General features: G+C 40.0%; 1 protein-coding gene across 5 annotated transcripts in view; it reads right to left on the bottom strand.

The window, feature by feature from the left end:
- fgfr2 (fibroblast growth factor receptor 2) overlaps positions 1-2,276 on the bottom strand; it is a 63,183-nt gene extending 60,907 nt beyond the window's left edge. For 2 of the 5 annotated variants that reach the window (XM_047352567.1, XM_047352566.1), the window contains exon 1: positions 1,711-2,276. The gene's annotated coding sequence lies outside the window, so the exon portion shown is untranslated. Of the gene's footprint in view, positions 1-753; positions 801-1,710 lie in introns of those variants that run through there. The other 3 variants (XM_047352564.1, XM_047352568.1, XM_047352565.1) reach the window with 3 other exon arrangements.
- Between the last annotated feature and the right edge of the window lie 11,834 nt (positions 2,277-14,110).

The raw sequence follows: 14,110 nt of genomic DNA, 5'->3' as shown, positions 1-14,110 counted from the left end.
TTGGGTCTATTCCACTAATCCTTACATTAATCAGCTCTATTTTCAAATCAGTAACACTTAGTTGTGTTGAACCTGGACTGAATTATCTTACACTAAATAGTACAACTTGTGATGCTTTTATTCTGTTTGCAAAAGTTCCAAACTAAGAGTGTCCATACTGTATTTGATATCTAAACAAGACCCAGTTTAAGAATCAAAAGTCCAGTTTAAACCCCTGATATAAGAGGCCCTCAAAGCTGTGAAATTACCACATTCAAATTTTTAAAAAATATGTCCTCAGTCGTTTTCCATTAGTAACTCAAATATTAAATTCTGACAAAAATGCAAATTGTGAGGTGATGAATCAAATATAAAACGCGATATAACTATAAATGAATGTAAAAACCCTTCATTTTTTAAGATAAAGGAATAATAAACATGATCTGGAAATAAAAATGTATAAAAGCAAAAACAAAAATACTATTTAGCCTTTTCTAGACTAGAACGAAATTCTGCAGGGTATACGCTCAGCTGATGTCGAGGATGCATCTTTGAATTTATGCACAAGCCTTAATTTAAAGACACGCATTTGTTTGTTTGTTGCATTTACATATTATTGTTTCCAAACGCATCGGTGTATGAATTAACGACCGGGCTTTGAAGACTTAATTTAACACGTTCCTATCGAAATCAAAACGTAGACTATTCTGCAACTCTATGAAGAAAAGGTCAAACTGACAGGAACGAAATTAGTGCAAACAATCGAATAGGTACCGTTAAAAATGCGCTCCTCACTGCAGTTTGGACTTTGATGCTGTAGACATGAACTTTTGCGCTTCACATGAGCGCAGCATTCATTTTAATACCCAGGCTCTGAGCGTCATTTCTTGGCACCGCCTGAATTCTCATTGAAATTCAAATCAGTTGCCTTTTTTCCCCCACAATAGTGGCTCATTTGGAGCTGCAGCAGTGATTTAGGGCTCCGGCACCAAGCGGTGAAAAACAACTGCAGTCACGGGGTAACTGGCACCATAAATGGCGTGTAGGAAAATTAACCCGCGTAATACATAACCAGGACACTTGTTAATGGGCTCTAAAGTGATGATGATGCAAGGTGTTGTGTAGCGTGGTGTGCCACTTTTTAAAATAAACTGACTCTGCACATTGCCCTGAACACACCATGGTGGTGGCAGCATTATGCTCTGGGGACGGAAAATTTTGAGAAACATATCAGCTCATCTAAGGCTTCTAAATACACAGGAATCATTAAATGGTAAAAAAGCTAAGAAAACAAACGCTGGTAGGAACTGTGTACATATCTTTTAACACATTTCATGTTGTGGGTATGGGGGTGAGCTGGATGGGGCTCAATCCAGTTATCGGAAGAAAGCTAGTTAGAGGTGCAAGAGAACTGAGACTAGGGCGAAGGTTCACTCTAGCAGGGCAACTAGGAGAACCTTCACTTGATAAAAACTTTAACGGGGTTGAAGGCTACAGGGTAATGTTATTTTACGCAGAACGCATTTTTTTAATAAATATCCATAAATAAACTTCTAAAGAGCTATTCCTTTAGATGTAAATCTAAGAAAACGAAGCTGTCTTTCAACCCATAACCCAAAACGCAGAGATGATTTCTTCCCTCACTGAAGACGACTGCAGAACTCTTTACATGCAACACTTTGGGGAACTTTGTCAAACTGCGTCCTTACAGTAAACAGACAAAACACTTACCAGAGAGGACTAAAATCCTGGAGATCTCTGTTTTGACATGCACGGATAAGAGAAGAGGGGGCATGAGATGAATCCAGAGAGAGGAATGTTTCCAACACCACAATGCAGCAAAAAAGAAAAAAAAAAAAATCGAGGCGCTGCCTTTTCTCAGTTTACTATTCCACAATCAGCCGGCTTCGATTCTGATCAGATATATCCCAAACCAGATTTACAGCCGTAGTCCAATGCCATGCAAGGAAATCCGAGTTTACGCAAATTATCCTTCGAAAACAGCGCACAAAAACCATGTCGCTTTCCCCCCTCACCGAAACTTTCCTCCCCGTCACCAAGTTCCTTCCAGAGCGCAAAACATGCCCGGAGCTCCCGGGCAGCACACTTGTCAACTAAACAAAAAGTCTGCAGGCGTTACGGACGTGGAAGGAGACTGAAACCGGACCAGAGGATAGTTGTCCGATGCGGAATGTCATAAAATCCATCGACGCGCAGTTCCCTTCGGTGCGAAGAGCGTCTTTACGCGTCTCCCTCCAGTCCTACTCCAACAACCTTCGCACGGTCCTCTCAGACTCTTTTGTCAGGTTTACTAGGTTTTTTTTTCTCCTTCTTACGTCTTACACACCGCCCTCCTCCTTCCAACCAGAGGGTGTCACCCCCAATCCCCCCCCCCACCCCCCACCCCCAGTCCCCACTCCCCCTTCCCACTCACAAGAAGTTGTAATTCGAGCCACTTCCTGGCCGTAGTGCCTTTGAGCCCTGCCTTCCTCCGCCCATCACACGCCGCAGAGTTGCCTCCACTCAAACGGGGTCCAACCCGAACGCCTGTGCTGCTCTTCTCTGGAGCTGTCCGAGCTCAGAAAAACAACGCCACCTAGTGGCCAAGCTTTGACATGAAAAAAAGACGTGCGCACAACCAGATGTGGAAGCAAGAAGTCCTGTTATGCAAGCTAATCAAATTGTAAAGGACATTACAATTCAACATATTTATAATACACCTACTCAAAGTGTGAAATGAGGAAAAAATAGTTCAAAAGGAACTAAAATAGATTGATTCATAAATACATTTATGCATTTTACATTTCATGTTTACAGTGCCTTGAAAATTTTGCATTACACTTGAAATGTTACACATTTTGTCATATCACAATCCCAATAGTCAATGTATTTTATTGGCATTTTATCTGACTGAGCAACACAAAGTAGTGCACAATTATGAAACTAAAGGAAAATGATATACTACTGGTCAAAAGTTTTAGACACACTTTCTCATTTAATGGTTTTCTTTATATTTATGACTATTTACATTGTAAGTAGATTCTCACTGAAGGCATCAAAACTGTGAATGAACACAAAACTGAAAAAGAACTTTAAATATGTTTTATATTTTAGATTCCTTAAAGTAGCCGCCCTGTGCTGTGATGAACTTCTGGGAAGTTCTTTCAAGACTCTTTGGAAAACCATTTCAGGCGACTACCTCATGAAGAGAGCAAAGCAGTAATCAAAGCAAAGGGTGGCTATTTTGAAGAATGTAAAATATAAAAATGTTTAGAGTTATTGGGATGAAGATCAGGTCCTCCAAGTCCAGGGCCAAGGTTCTCGACTGGAAAAGGGTGGCTTGTCCTCTTCAGGTTGGAGGGGAGTTCCTGCCTCAAGTGAAGGAGTTTAAGTATCTCGGGGTCTTGTTCACGAGTGGGGGAAGAATGGAGCGGGAGATTGACAGATGGATCAGTGCGGCTTCTGCAGTAATGGGGGATGCTGTGTTAGTCCGTTGTGGTGAAGAGAGATGTGAGCCGAAAAGCGAAGCTCTCGATTTACCGGTCGGTCTACGTTCCTACCCTCACCTATGGCCATGAACTTTGGGTCATGACCGAAAGAACGAGATCCCAGATACAAGCGGCTGAAATGAGCTTCCTCCATAGGGTGGCCGGGCACTCCCAGAGATAGGGTGAGGAGCTCGGCCATCTGGGAGGAGCTCGGAGTAGAGCCGCTGCTCCTCCACATCGCCAGCTGAGGTGACTCGGGCATCTATACCAGATGCCTCCTGGACGCCTTCCTCGGGAGGTGTTCCGGGCACGTCCCACCGGGAGGAGGCCCAGGGGACGGCCCAGGACACGCTGGAGGGACTATGTCTCTCGGCTGGCCTGGGAACACCTTGGGTGTCTGGGGAGAGGGAAGTCTGGGTGTCTCTACTCAGTCTTCTGCTACCCCGACCTGAAGCGGAAGACGACGAGTACGAGTTAATACACACTTTTTGTTTCTACATAATTCCGTGTGTGTTCATTCACAGTTTTGTTTTCTTTGGTGAAAATCTACAATGTCCTCTAGGTTTGTGTAAAACTGGAAACAGGACTTCTTATAGTTTAATTTCAAGAGGTTTTGTCCTGCCCCATTTCCATAAAGGGCAGATTTGTGGAGTATCAACAGATTCTACCTGAGCTGGGGATCTCTGTAGCTTCTCTAGAGGTACCATGAGCCTCTTGGCTTCCTCTGTGGTTAATGAGGCTCCTTATCAGCTCTGTCAGTTAAGGGGGAGGCCATGTCCTGTGTCAGAAGATGGATTGAACGGTGTCTGCGAGATGTTGGGATATGTTTTATATTTGCGCCCTGCTTTAACCCTGATGCTCTTTGTTTACTAATGTTCCCTAAGAAACATTTGAGGCCTCACCTTTTATCTGTGATTAAATTGCACACAGGCAGACTTTTACTAAGACTTTCACTAATCAGGTGATTTCTAAAGAGAACTGGTTGTACTGGATTTTATTTAGGGGAATCACTTTTCAGATTTACATTTGCAAAAAAAAAAAAAAGAAAACAAAACCATGTATCATCTTACTCTCACCTCTCAATTATGCAATACGTTGTGTTATTCTAAAATCCAGTAAAACATATTTAAGATTGTGGTTGTAACATGACAAAATGTGCAATAATTCAAGCCGTATGGATACTTTTATGAGTCAATGAAAGTAAACTGAATCTTTGAGGATTGCACCTGTGATCACAGAGAGCAACAATATAAAGTAGCTTGCAGTATCACAAAGACTATAAACTGTGCTATAAATGATCTGTCTGCAGCTACCTCAAGAGAAAATGAAGGCAGGCCCCATGCAGTTTGTCCCCCACTGCCTCAAACTGTCTCCTACATTTGTTAAGGCGTTCAAGTACACTGAAAGAAACACAAGGGATGGTGGAAGACTGCAATCTCCACAGTCTTTTTTATTTTTGTCTCCCTTTCAATGTTTTTTTTTTAAACAGCAGAGGGAAAAATACATCCATTCAAGTTGAGGAGAGGCACTAACAAGACTTTCTTTCCAAGGTAAAGGCTTGAACTGTGAATGGAGAGTTTTAGGTGATTTTGTTTTTGTCTTCACTCATCTCTGCACCAGTAAAGCCGTCAGATAAGACCAGAGCTGACAGTTTTGGTTTGGAATAAAGAGGGTGCCAGAGGCGAACCTGCAATGTTTGAGTCATTTTTCAAGACTGGGACAAAATCCCCCCCACAGTTTCTGCCTTTCTGTGTGTCTCTTTCCTTCCTTCCACTTCATAGGTCTATTTACAATCAATTTATTTTCCGGCACTCAGCCAGCCCACATCTGAAAGAAAGATCATCTAGCAGAGTCTCAGGGCCCTTTAACTGAGGACTGGATGTACTCAGTGCCCTTGCTCTGAGGTATCCTTCAACCTGTCACTGTCCTCTTTATCTCCAACCTTTTCTTCTGTCTTACATTTCTTTCCCTTGCACTATTCTCCTATTAGATAGAGGGGACTGAGTGAAAAAGAAAGAACGTGACAAACTGGCGCCCCCATCAGCCTCTTAATTTAACATATACATTTCTTGTTGCTGCTGATGGGACTCATGAGGACGGTTGCTCATGACGCTTGTCCAGCACTGTGTTAATGTGGGAGAAGTTCTCACAGCTGGAAGTGAAGTTAAACCACTAACAAGTCATTAGATGCACCCCCTGCTGATGTGATCATTTCAAAGGTTGTTAGAGTAAATTAATTAGTACACTCATTTGTCAGCAGATTCACATGTAAGTCCTGGTATCCTTCTACATGTTTCCTCAGACTTTTGTGACTGACTTTCAGAAGTTTGAAACTGGATGTTTTTATTTTAAGTGCAGTCTGAGGGAAGTCAACAAGAAGTTTATATGAATTTCAATCTAACCCTAAGAGATGTAAATACAAACACTACAGTATTAGAATAAATCAGCCCTGAGGGAAGTCTTCATTAACTATGTAATTAAGACTTGTATGTTTTGAAAACAAAATAAGCAGCAATTGGAAGGAAATGTTCTCAAAGTAGCAGAAAAAAGACCTTCATTAAAAAGAAATATATAGATATATATTTATTTAGATGTCTAGATTTGAAATGATTTATTGAAATTGAGACATGCTTTAAAAACTTTAAAAAAGTTTTGGTTTGCTTTGTCATTGAGAAAATAATGATACATATTGATAGTGCAGTATGGGATTCTCCATTTCCTCTCCACAGAGCAAAAATAACTAATAACAGTGTCTCTGTAAATAAAAGGAAAAATATAAGGAAACTAGTAAGAACCACTAACTCCGACAAACATCAATAGATTCTCGGGGCATTTTGTGGTACAGACTAACACCAGATTGTTTAGAAATGAGGAGTGAAGGAATGATTGGTTTTAAAGTTTTTTTTACAAGTAAAAATCAGAAAATTGTGCCATGCATTTGTAAGAGACAAATTTTGCCCATTCTTCTTTGCAAAATATATTAGATTCATTCATACAGAAGGGAGAACATCCATGACCATACATTTGCCAGAAGTCTTGCCATATTCCTTAATGGATTTACATCAGTAATCCACTATACTAATTGCTTCATTGCAGTGCTGGCTGCATGTTTAGGGTTGTTATCCTACTGGAAGGTGAACCTTTGTCCCAGTTTCTATTTTTTTACAGCCTCTAAAGGTTTTCTTCCAGGATAGCCCTGTATTCACTACATCCTTTTTCCCTGTTCCTACTGAAGTAAAGCAGCCCTATGGAACAATGATGCCACCACCACGTTGTATTTAAGGTGAATTGGATTTCTACTTCTCCTCTGTGCAGCTATGGCTACAATGCTAGCTTACCACTGTCAGTGCGTGAATGTGTGTTTGAATGGTGTATGACTGACTGTAGTGAAAAGACCATTTACCATTTACAATCCTCTTAGGTCAGATTTTGGAGTTCAAGACTAATACCTGTCCTGTGAACCACCTGAGCTGAGCATCTCTGCAGCCCATCCAGAGCTACCATGGTCTTCTTTGGTGCCGTTCATGGACTGTCAACTTAGGTGCACAGCCTTGTCATTGTAGGTTTGTAGGTCAATGCATTTTCAGATAATAGATTGATCAGTGAGTTGTGCAAAGTTTAGGAGATTTAAGCTTCTCCAAACCGTTTTCCCTGACCTGTCTGGTGCATTTCTTGGTCTTCATGATGCTGTTTTTTCACTAATGTTCTCTAACAAATGGACAAAGGAAAGACACAACTTTTAGACCAAGGAATATGGGATAAAGTCTGGAAACACAAATAATTTTCCATAATTCATTTTATTTTTCAATACTTCACCAGACTTGGAAAATACTCAAATTCCAGACTTTTTTAGGCTGTATGGGAATCCTGGTGAAAGAAATCAGCAATATGAGTAAACATGAAAATGGACAACTACTCCACATAGCACTTAGCTCTTGCTGCTGCACTCTCTCACCTTTCCTGACACGAGTCATTCTGTCACTCTGCCGTCACCTCCAGGGGCAACATCTTATAAGTAAAAGCGTTCTTTTGCCCACTGCCACTGACACATTGTAAAAATCTCATCTGGACACCCAGGCCTCAGCTGTCTCTTCCTCCCCCTCAGCAGGTAACAGAGAGCAGGGATAGAGGGAGTGTATGGAAGGGGAGTGGAGGCTCAGTCATCCAGATTCCGCTCATGTTTCCACATCGGTGCTCTGGAGTGTTTGAAATAGCTGGGATGCCTGCAGATTGAGCTCGCCAGTGAAGCTCAGCTGAAAGGCAGACATTGGGAAACTGGGGTGGGGTAGCAGTTCCAGCTTAAAATTGGGCATATAGTTGTCCCAACTACCTGAAGCTGCAATGGGAACAAACAAGCTGCACACATGGCAGAACCATACAGTGGTGCAGCTTTACTTTTGATCAGCATGCTTTCCCTCCCACTTGACTGGCATCTATTACTGCCAATAAAAATAACAGACCTCTTTTTTTTCCCAATAGAGAAACTCAGACAAATGCTGAGTGGAACTGACAACTTTATATCTCCTCATAAAGTGAAGAATGAGCACAGATTTTTTTCCTAGCTTTTCAACACTGATAAGGATTTTCTCCCTCATTTTTCATTCTCCACTTTTGTCTCCAAATCTCTCTTTTATTTCACTCTTCCTCTCTCCCATTTATTCAAGGCTCATAGTCGCACAGCACACGAACATCAGCATTATGCTCTCACACACATAAATACAAACACATTACACAGCTCATTAGGTTCAAAGAACAGGTCACTTCAGTCATTCTGGCTGTGATGCATAACTTTGTTAGTAAGGACTTGAGTCTGTGCAGGAAGCGTACACGTTTAGTTTGTTTTACACCCAAAACTGACACTCCTTTAAAGGGTTAACTACAGCTGCTGTTATCAGCAAATAAAGCAGTGTTTCTGCTGTGCCGCAGAAGGGACGAACCAACATTTTTTTTTACCTTTTTAGCAAAGAAAAAGGCAAGGCAGGAGGCTAGCCCACATGTTTCAGACACAACTATTTACCTTATCATAAATAAACAAGTACATTTATGAAATGTCTTAAAACATTGTCAAAACTAACAGTAAAGGTGGTCACAAGTCATTACACTCCAAAAAACTGTGTGGCCTAAAGCAACACAATTGTTAATCAAATTCCTGGGTTGAATTTGGACCAAAAGGGATTTAAAGGGATTTTATTATTCAGACTTTTTCTGTTCTAGGTTTTAACTGCGTTCATAAAGCCAGGAATTCAGGGTGGTCTTTGATTCAGACCTTAGTTTTTCTAAACATTTTAAGAACATCACCAAAAGAGCCGTTTTTCAAATGAGGAATATTACCAAAATCAGATAATTTGCTTCATTCTCTGATGCAGAAACTCTCATTCATGAGTTTCTGTCCTGTTACCTCGATTATTTTAATTCATTTTTTGCCTCGAAATGCCCTCATTCATCTGATACAAAACACTGAAGCCAGAGTTTTCACTAGAACCCAGAAATATAAGCACAACTCCTGTATGTCTTGGTTGCAATGGCTATCTGGGATTTTTAGAATAGATTTCCAATTGTTATTGTTGTTTCTGGGCTTTTTACACCTTACACCCCTTCTCACAGTCTCAGGTCCTCTAATCATCTTTTACTTTCCACTCCCAGAGTTCGAGCAGAGACAGAAGGCAGAAGGGCTTTTATGGCCAGGGCTCCCAGTTTGTGGAATGTCCTTTCACTTAATATTAGACGGGCCTCTTCACTGCTTTCTTTCACATTGCTTGTTAAAACTTACTTTTGCAAAAAGGCTTTTAATAGCTGAATTTATCTTTTCTATTTTTTTACTTATTTTTACATTTTGCTTTATTAGTTTATTACATTGTATGTTTTATTAAGTGTTTATAGATTCATGGAGTGTAAGGCACTTTGTACCTGTTGTTTAAAAAGGTGCTATACAAATAACATTTATTATTATCATTAATATGTTTATTTTTATAAATATGAACTCAAGACAGGATGGAATGGGCTTCAAGTTGTGAAATCAATCACCTCCTTTTAAAACTTTCCAGAAGCGCTGCTATGGATTTGGTACTGGGTTTTGTTTTAACCCATAAAAGGTGATGGATACTTTATATTAAATAAACCAAGACTATGTTGAAAAGAATAACCCATAGCCTGGATTAAAAAACAGGTCATATTTGGGTTAAAATTAGGGATTTGAGGCTCTCATCTAACCAGAACCAGCTCTAGCCATTTTGGTACCCTAAGTGGATTTATGGTTTCGCACTCAAGCACATGCCACAGCACATGCACCCACATACCTTTAAAAGTGGGACACAGTGTTCCCATTTACTCCAGAGACAGACTTATTTCTATGTAAGGAGAAAGTGATGGAAATTAATACTGACATAAAAACTCAGCACTGACTCGCATGTTGTTCAGACTTGAGTCCAGATAAATTAAAAGTTAAAATATTAAATTTTGATAGTTCTTCGGGCAACAAGAGGATGAAAACTAAATAGTGTCCAGCCTTGGATCTAATCCAACAAACTAAGTCTACTTCAGACTTGTCATATTTTTGCTCTCCTCAGTTGAGTTTTGGGTAAAACTCCTAAATTGCATTATTTGTTAATTTATGTAAAAAATAAGAAATATAACCAATGATTGGTCAAATAAATTGTGAATTTTAAACATAGCTAGCACTAGCTTGTGCTAATAACTTAAACACAAGTTATTAGTGGTTTTAGACCAAATTTACATGGGGGGGGGGGGGGGGGGGTAGAGTGGGGCGAAGGGTTTTTCATGGGGGCACAGAACAAAAGAATAAAACAAAAAAACAGGGCAATATTTAATCGTTTAATATATTAAGTGAAAACTGTGATCCCATGTCAACATGGCTGAAGCTAAAAGTGCAATCCCTTAATTTTTAATTCAAAACTAAATTGGTCCAAGGGACCAATAAGTTACAGTTTCTGTGCCAGCGCATATCATCATAAGAAATTGATTTAGTATTATTTCTTGAGTACAGGAGCCATAACAAGGACCAGGACCAGTTCTAAAGGGGAGCTGGCCCCTTTTGGCCACTGTCTAGAACCGCCCATGAACACAACCTACAGACATTAGCACTATTATACAACTTAATTTTACCATCTTACCGTGAGCTTTAAAGCAACAAAGACTCCAGGGATCTGGGATGAAAATGGCACCTTATCTTTACTGCAAAGTTGTGTGGAGGATCTGGGATGCTGTGGGTCAGTTTGTGCTTCAAAGGTTCTGGAAGCTTTGTCAGCTTTACTTTGACATTTTAAAATAAAGTTTGGTCAACTGAAAACTAAACGTTTTTTGTCAGTGGATTTTTCAGCATGTTAATATTCAAAAACGAACGGAGAAATAAAAATAAATGATCCACCTGACAAAAACAAAATAAACAGCCTCGTTTTCTGGCAAAGAGTTAGATAAATAGATCACCCCCATATTAAAGTCACAGCCTGCAACCCATTTCTAACTTGATTTTGTAAGCATTAAATGCTGGAAGCATGGTTTACCAGCTTGCCTGCTGAAAGGAATCTAAAGCCATCTATCCACACATCTAAAGCTCATTAAATTAAACCATTCAAACAAAGCTTTGATGGCTTTGAGAGGTTTAAGTTTGAAAACATTTTCCTGCTGATGTTGGCAATTTGCTATTCCGAGCATCGATGTGCTGCTAGGCATATTTACCTGCAGCCTTAGTGTTGAATTTAATGGATAAGGCTGCAGTGATCCTTGCAGTTCCTCTGACCAGCACAGCAGGAAGTCAGGTTAAACATTACACCAAGCACTGAACCAAGCTGTTCCCCTGAACCAGCAGTAGTTCTGACTGACAACTCACAGGATGTGTGCTTAATAGTGCCCACAATCTACTGCTCTCTTCAACCAACTCTATCCGCTGCTGTGAGGAGAACTGATGCTATCTTTGATGATGTCCTCAAGGACTCCCTTTTGAGACAGAGCTGCTTCTGAAAGACTTTCACTGCAGGTGTTTTCTTTTGTGGATTTCACATTACGCAGGTGAGCCCAGCCACTATGAGGGACTTTTGGTGAGAACATTTTTTGTGGCAGATGGTGGTAAGCTATGAACTAAAGTGGGCTGAAGAAATGAAAGAATAAACTCATATATGGCCTCTCTAAGCTGCCTAGCTCTGACAAAGACACACATTCCCAGCATCGACATACCTTTCATTGTGTTTATAGATGGAGGGAGGCCAAGGAATAAATCACAAGGTCATTGAATGGGCTGTCTGACCTTTAACCCTCAGGCTGAGAAAAGATCCTGCTCTATGTCCTGATGTCATCAGCAAGTCATTACTGTCAAGGCTCTCAACACCTCTACCATCCTACCCTAATGCACTCCACCGACGTGCTATCTGAATATCCCCTGGCTCTGGCACTTAAATCACTCATTATTGTGGCAGTTATAGACTTGACCTTGGCTTGGAGCTGCTTTCCATTCCCTGGTTCTCTCACATCCAGTCATGTTTATTGTTTCTTCTGCCCCTTTTTACTGCCAGGTTCAGCAGCAAGGGTACAACATGCTCTCAGCTATGGGAGCAGTACACCCAATCAGACAAACATTCTTTATGTAAGTTGGTTACTTACTGCAAACTTTAGTGTTTCTGGTTATTCTCGAAATACACCCAATGACATTTTCAACTCGTATCGGTGTGCTTATGTGGTCTTTTGAAACCAGCAGCTCATCCAGAAGATGTTTGGACATGTGTAAGTGCTCCTTCGAGAAGAAACATTTTTGCTCTTGTGTGGGTGACAGAGTTAGAATTAGACAGAGGCATTGAGGCCAAGCTTATGTTTTCTTAAGAGACAGCAAGGTGAACTGAGGTTAACTATTTTGACCGTGAACGCCAATCTGATACCTAATTTGAGTTGAGAGGTCTCCTGAGAAGTAACCTCCTCACCAGGACCCTGACCTTTAAACCATCCAAGCTGCCTCTGCAATACATCCAGATAAACAGATTCAAGAGAGAGGAGAAAGTTCTGGAAATACTTGTCTTATCAAACATTTCTAATACCTGAACTGCAAGTTGACACATACATTACTTTGAAAAAGTATTTACCCCCTTAAAGCTTTATTCTGATTTAGCTTTTCTGTCAAACTTAAATGTTTCAGGTCATCAAACAAATTTTTATCTTGAGTAAATACAAAATACAGTTTCCGGAAAGGTCTTTCCAGACCAATAGATGAATCTGTTTCTTATCTGTCTTTGGATTTCTTTAGATCAGGGCATGATTTTGTGCTTTTTGAGATATTTTGTCTACTTCATGCTGTTAAACAGTTTTTCTTTAGTAGATTTCTTCATTCTACAGGTCTAGCAACAATGACATCTAGGTGTGGAGAGTGAAAGACAATAAAAATACAGTTATAGTCTAACATAGGGCCAGGCTAGTTTGGACAACTGTTTTCCCTTAATAGTTAAAATCATAATTTGAAAACTGCAGTTTGTTTTTGTTTATTTTACTCAGGTTACTCAGGTTATCTTTGACACTTTTTGATGGTCTGAAACATGTAAGTGTAAAAGTAAAACAATCATGCAGCTATTGAACTAGGACTAGGACTGTGAAACACTCGAGGTTCTAGGTGGAGAATGAATGGCTCACTTCCAGTAAGGAACTGTTTGGGGAGGACCTAAAACACTTTTTTGAGATTAATATTGGTAGCACAGAGCATGTTCAAATAGTCTGGGAAGCCTCTTAGGCCTATGTGAGGGGTACATTTATAGCATATGCCGCAAAAAAGAAAAAGGAAAGCCTAATTAAAATTCAAGAACTGGAAAGGAAAATCAGATTGAATGGAAATAATTTTGAGGAAAAAATATGATGAGTTGCTTGATCATGACATTTGAGGACTCAGATTTCAGTTAAATGAAATTTATAATAAAAATGTGGATTATTCTTTGTTGAGGTTAAAAACTACTTTTTTATGAAGGAGGTGAAAAAACAGGGAAGGTATTAGCTGAACAAGTGAAAAAGAAGGACTTTTTGAATACTATCCCTGCCATTAAACAAGGAGACAATTTGGTAACCTTGGCAAAAGACATAAATACTTTTACAGTACATTATATACACCCCCAATGTATATTGATTTTACCATTTCCTCTCTAGCAGACTAGCACTTAGAATTGTTGTCTGAGTCCCAAGAAGAAGTCCAACAGAATAACTTTCACAAGTGGAGGATTACGGCTAATGCTATAATGCTCCACTTGATATTTATAAAAGAAACTTTATTAGAAACTACTTTTGAATTATTTCAATTGCAATGTACAGGGAGACAGAAAAGAATAGGAAAAAAAAGAAGCAAGAAAGAGAGAGAGGTGGGCAAAAACGAAAAAGGGAGAGAAGGTAAAAAAATAGAGGAGAGAAAGGAGGGTGAAGAGAATACAAGATAATATCCTAGAAGACTGCTTCTACACTTTAATTAATACACTTTAAAAGTACTAATGAATGCAAGATGTATTTAGTGGTAACTGTGGCTCAATATATAATCTATGTGAATCTGTAAACACCTGCCGGAGCCCGGCCAACCCAAACCCTCAAACCCCCGATCCCCAGCCTTGACACCCAGTCCCCCACCCGAAGAAGCCACCAACCTCCAACGAAGAGGAGCCAGCCGGAGA

The sequence above is a fragment of the Girardinichthys multiradiatus genome, chromosome 22 (genome assembly GCF_021462225.1).
Source record: "Girardinichthys multiradiatus isolate DD_20200921_A chromosome 22, DD_fGirMul_XY1, whole genome shotgun sequence".
Classification (NCBI taxonomy): Eukaryota; Metazoa; Chordata; class Actinopteri; order Cyprinodontiformes; family Goodeidae; genus Girardinichthys; species Girardinichthys multiradiatus.
Note: the sequence above shows the minus strand (reverse complement) of the source record. Positions and strands in the feature narration are given on the sequence as shown.